This window comes from Cetorhinus maximus, chromosome 25 (genome assembly GCF_964194155.1).
Source record: "Cetorhinus maximus chromosome 25, sCetMax3.hap1.1, whole genome shotgun sequence".
Taxonomy (NCBI): domain Eukaryota; kingdom Metazoa; phylum Chordata; class Chondrichthyes; order Lamniformes; family Cetorhinidae; genus Cetorhinus; species Cetorhinus maximus.
In genome coordinates this window covers 43285890-43291731 of record NC_135903.1, presented here as the reverse complement: position 1 = coordinate 43291731, position 5842 = coordinate 43285890, and the positions used below count along the sequence as shown (strand labels likewise).

The 5842-nt window shown below is 43.4% G+C and overlaps 1 non-coding gene across 1 annotated transcript; it reads left to right on the top strand.

The window, feature by feature from the left end:
• Nucleotides 1-5534: 5534 nt before the first annotated feature.
• Nucleotides 5535-5606, top strand: trnae-uuc (transfer RNA glutamic acid (anticodon UUC)). The gene has a single exon. It is a non-coding gene; the product is annotated as a tRNA-Glu (tRNA).
• The last annotated feature ends 236 nt before the right edge of the window (nucleotides 5607-5842 follow it).

The window sequence follows — 5842 nt, the reverse complement described above, 5'->3', positions numbered from 1 at the left end:
ATTTATAAAACATCTTTGAATTTCCCCTGATTTTACTTGCCAATAATTTTGGTGCCCTCTCTGTGCTTTCCTAATTTCCTTTTTAATTTCACCTTCTATACTCCTCTAGGTTTTCTGCAGACTTTGATATTCATCGGTGGGAGGGGGGAGGGGTGGGTCTAGATTTGGAAGTCCCACCTGTTTCTTTCTGAGAACATATTTGTTCTGAACCCTCTCTATCTCCTCCCACAGCTCTCACACCCATTTACCTACATTACCTATTTCCAGTCTACTTTTGCTAAATCACCTTTCAGCTTAGGAAAGTTGGCCTTTATCAAATTTAAAACATTTAACTCTTGGTCTGACTTTGTCCTTTGGCTTTGCTACGCTAAATCTAATTGGATTATGATGACTGTCACCAAAATGCTATCCACTGATACCCCCTTCCAAATGCCTCACTTCATTCTCCAAAGTTAAATCCAGAATTATCCCTCCCCTTGTTGGGTCTGCTGGATGTTGGCTATAAATGTATTCCAGAATGCATTTGGAGAGCTCTACATCTTTCAAATTGAATTTATCTCAGTTAATATTGGGGTAGTTTAAATCCCCTGCAATAACTGCCCTACTGTTTCTGCAATTCTCAGCAACTTGTTTACACATTTTCTCAACTATCTCTGTCCAGCTGTTTGGAGGTGTATAGTGTTACCCCCAAAAGTGTGATGTAATGCCCCATTGATGGGGCCTGAAGCATAAAAGGCAGCAACTGTGACTGATTCAGATCCAGTGGAGAGATTTCCCTCCAGCCTGATGGACCTTCCAGCCTCGATCTTGTTAATTTCTGTATTGCTGTACAGGCCTGTGAGGGAACCTTCCTGCTGATGCACCCTTAATGTTTGGGGAACTTGAATAATATGTAAGGAGTTCGTCCAATGTGTAATTAAATGGAATAATGTGAAATGAACTGGACTAAACAGAGACTAAACTGAACTGGAATAGAACATATTGTTGTCACCCAGATCTCTGCCTATCTTTCCCAGGACACCATGTTTGAATTCCCCCAATCAGGTTTCCTCCCTTGTCACAGTGCCTAAATGGTTCTTATCAAATTCACATCCTACGTAATCCTGACAAATGTAAACTTTCCGTCCTCATCCTTCTCGACTGTCTCTCACATGATTGACCAAACTATCTCCACCATTGTCCAGCTGGGTAGGCTGCACTTACTTGATACCATTCTTATCTATCTAATTGTAGCCAGAGAATCACTTGTAATGGCTTCTCTCCACACCACACACTGTTACTACTAATGCCTCTCCAAGGATCTGTCCTTGGCATCCTATTTCCCATCTACATGCTGCTGCACAACATCATCCAAAAACTTAGCGTTAGTCTCCACACGTACGCTGAGGATTGACACCCAGCTGTACCTCACCACCATCTCTCTTGAGTTCTCTGCTGTTGTTAAATTCTCACACTGCTTATCTGACATACTGGATGAGCAGAAATTTCCTCCAATTAAGTATTGGGAAGTCCAAAGCCATTGCCTTTATCGCTGTCATGAGCTCCATTCTCTCACCACCAGAACCATCTCTCCCCCCAACAACTGCCTGAGGCTGATCCAGATTGTACAGAAACATGGTGTCATATTTGACCCTGAGATGAGCTTCCAACCATATATCCATGCCATCTCTAAGACGGTCATTTTCCCCTCTGTAATGTTGCCCAACTCCACCCCTACCTCAGCTCATCTGCTGCTGAAACTCTCATTCATGGCATTGTTATCTCTGGACGTAATTATTCCAATGCATTCCTGGGCAGTCCGAAGCTCTGCTGCCCATGCCACACCTCAAACCAAGTCCCATTCACCCATCATCCTGTGCTCTCTGACCACCATTGATTCCCAGTTAAACAATGACTTGATTTTAAAATCCTCACCTACGTTTTCAACTCCCTGAATGGTCTCCCTCCTCCCTATCTCCATCAGTTCCTCCAGCCCCACAATCCACTGAGATATCAGTGCTGCTCTAATTCTGGCCTCTTGAATATCTTCAATCTTAATCATCCCATCATAGGCAGTCTGGGCGCTAAGCCCTGGAATTCCTCCCTCTCTCCTCCTTTAAGAAACTCTTTAAAAACAATCTCACTTACCATGTTTATGGTAAACTACCCTAATATCTCCTTATGTGGCTTGGTGTCATATTTTGTTTTATAACTTTCCTGTGAAGCATCTTTGGATGTTTTATTATGTAAAAGGTGGTAAATAAATATAAGTTGTCCTTGTCATATCAGAGAAGCTGGGCTGATGTGTAATGAACTGCGATGTTTGATAGACAGGATTAACAGGAGAACTTTGTGACAATTTTTTGACAAACTGGAACAGTGGCCAGGATTTTATGGCCCCCCCCCTTCGCCCGGGGGGGATATTATGGTCCTGCCGAACTGAATGGAAATGTAAAGGGCTCACCGCATCTGCCTGAGGGTAGACACACCGTGGTGGGGCCATAAAACCCTGGCCCATGTGTGAGAAACTGGATGAATGTATGTGGAACTTGGTTAACATGTACTGAACTGAACTAATGATCACATAGAACTCAATTAACGTGAGGAACAGACCTAATATGGACAGAGCCAGATTAAACCTAGGAGCAGGAGTAGGCCAGTGGCAGGCAGTAGACACTCAAGCCCGTTCCATCATCCAATGAAATCATGGTTGATCCGTAACATTTTCCCCTTTCCCTTGATACGTTTGGTTGACAAAAATCTATCAGTTTCAGATCTAAAAAGCAGAATGGGCCCAACATCAACTGCCATTTGTGGAAGAGATCTGCAAATTTCTATCACACTTTGGGTGGAATCTTGTGCCATCGACAAGGCACAAGTCAGGAGTGTGATGGAATACTTTCCGCTTGATTGGATGAGTGCAGCACCCACAACACTCGAAAATCTCAACTCCATCCAGGACAGCGCAGCCCAACTGATTGGCATTCCAACCACCAACTAAAATATTCACTCCCTCCACCACCACCCTAGCTGCAGAATGTTCCATCCACAAGATGCAATGCAGCAGCTCACCAAGGCTCCTTCGACAGCACCTTCCAAATCCGTGATCTTTACTACATTGAAGAACAGGACATCAGGTGCAAGGGAACACCACCATCAGCAGGTTTCCGTCTATGTCACACACCATCCTGACTTGGAACTATATCGCCGTTCCTTCATTGTCACTGAGTCAAAAATCACAGAATCATAGAATGGTTACAGCACAGGAGGCCATTCAACCCACTATGCCTCTTCTGCCTCTCCAATGGAGCAATTTGCCTAGTGCCACTCCCCTGCCTTTTCCCCATAGCCTGCTCATTCTTTCTTTCCAGATAATAATCCAATTTTCTCTTGAATGCCTCGATGAAGCCTGCCTCCACTGCTCTCCACCTAACCACTCGCTGCCTGAAAAAGATATTCCTCATGCCACCGTTGTTTCTCTTGGCAGTTACCTTAAACCTATGCCCTCTGGTTCTCGATCTTTCCACCAAAGGAAACAGTTTCTCCTTATCTACTCTGTCAGACAGATTTTGATTACTTCTATCATATCTCCTCTCATCCTTCTCTTCCGCAAGGAAAACAGTCCCAACTTCCCCAAATCTATCTACATAACTGAAGTTCCTCATCTCTGAAATCATTTTTGGGAATCTTTTCTGCACTCTAATGCCTTTGTATCCTTCCTAAAGTGTGGCTTTAACCAGAACTGGATGTATTACTCCATTTGAGGGCAAACCAGTGTTCGATACAAGTTGAATACGACTTCCTTGTTTTTGTACTCTATGCCTCTATCAATAAAGCCTAGGATACTGTATGTTTTATTAACCACTCTCCCAACCTGCCCTGTACCTTCAATGATTTATGCACATATGCACCCAGGTTCCTCTGCTCTTGCATCCCCTAGAAATGTCCCCTTTATTTTATACTTCCTCCCTGCATTCTTCTTACCAAAATGAACCATTTCACACTCCTTTGCCTTAAATTTCATTTGCTGGACACTGGAACTCCCTTCCTAACAGCACTGTGGGTGTATCTGTACTAGATGGGCTGCAGTGGTTCAAGATGGTGGCTCATCACCAACTTCTCAAGGCCAATTATGGATGGGAAATAAATTCTGCTTTTTCCAGCATGCCCACACTCCTTGAATAAATAAAAAATGACCACGCCCAACTCTACCTCACCACCACCTCTCTTAACCCTTCCATTGTCTCAAAGCGTGTGAGCAACTGGACTAATGTGTGAGGAATTGGATGAAGGTGTGATGGAACTGGACTAATGTGTGATTAACTGGATTAATTGTGATTAAACTGGGCTAATATTATTGATTTGTGACAAATTTCATAGGGAGGAGTTTTCCCTCGTTAGGTGGGCTTGGCGGGGGTGGTCAGGAAGCAGAGCAGTCTCAGGGAGATGAACATTTTTCAAAATAAATATAAAGATTTTAAAAACGTTATAAAACATGTCCCCGTTCATGTGGCTCTGTCATGTGAATAGGGACATATTATTAATTACATTTTTTAATTTTAATTTTATTTTTATTTGCTGTTGGAAACCTCATCCCATCCGTGGTTGAGGTTTCCTAAAAATGTAAAGGCCGATTTGGCCTTTTCGCCCTCCCGCCAACCGTAAGGTTGGATGGGCAGCGAAAAATTTCTTTCAATTACCTTTTTAATGGCCTTAATTAGGCCTTTTAATCGTCGGCGGGTGTGCTGCCGACTCCGACATGCGCCCACCGACCGAAATATCGCGCGAGTGTGTGATAACAGCGGGATGCTCGCCCGACGTCATCGTGCGTCATTTTACGCTCAGTCAGGTCGGTGCCCGCCCACCCGCGGAGCTAAAAATTCTCTCCCATAATCCCACCTTTGCCCTGTATCCCCTAATGCATTTGGTTAACAAAAAACCTAACAATCCCACCTTTAAAATTAACAACTGATCTAGCATTAACTGCCATTTGTGGGACAGTTCCAATCTTTAACAACCTTTACATGAATAAGTGCTTCCTAATTTCACTTCTGAAATGTCTGATTCTGGTTTTTCGACAATGCCCCCAGTCCTAGTCTCCCAATTAGTGGAAATAGTTTTTCCCGATGTGCCCTATCTGTTCCCCTTAAAATCGTGAAAAATGGGGGGAGACAGTGGCTTCAGCGAGGTAGTATTGCCACCAGACTAGTAACCTAGAGACTCAGGGTATTTCTCTGGGGGCCTGGATTGAAATCCCACCACACCAGATGGTGGAATTTGAATTCAATAAAAATCTGAAATTGAAAGTCTAATGGTGTCCATGAAACCATTGTCATAAAAACCCATCTGGTTCACTAACGTCTTTTAGGGAAGTTAATCTGCGATCCTTACCTTGTTAGGCTTACATGTGACTCCAGACTCCACAACAACGTGGTTCACTCTTAACTGCCAATGTATCAGTAATTATATTGTGCAGCAATTACATTGTTAAAGACAATTGCTAGTTAAAACAGGTGATGGACATTAGTTCTCCCATAAAAACAGTATTGCCAGTTTCCCTGGTGGTCTAGTGGTCAGGATTCGGCGCTTTCACCGCCGCGGCCCGGGTTCGATTCCCGGTCAGGAAATGCAAATTTACTGACCTTGTGAAATAGTTAAAAACAGTATAAATAGGTACAGCTGGAACACCCTGGTGTGGAAGGGATGAGGAAGCTGTTGCACTGAAGAGCTGGCTTAAGAATAAACCAATTTGTGGCAAAAGATTAGCTTTGCATTCATTGTTCCATAAGAAGCACTTATTGTAACATTAACTGTCCTCTGACATGGCCTAACAAACCACTTCTATCAAACTGCTAAAAACAAA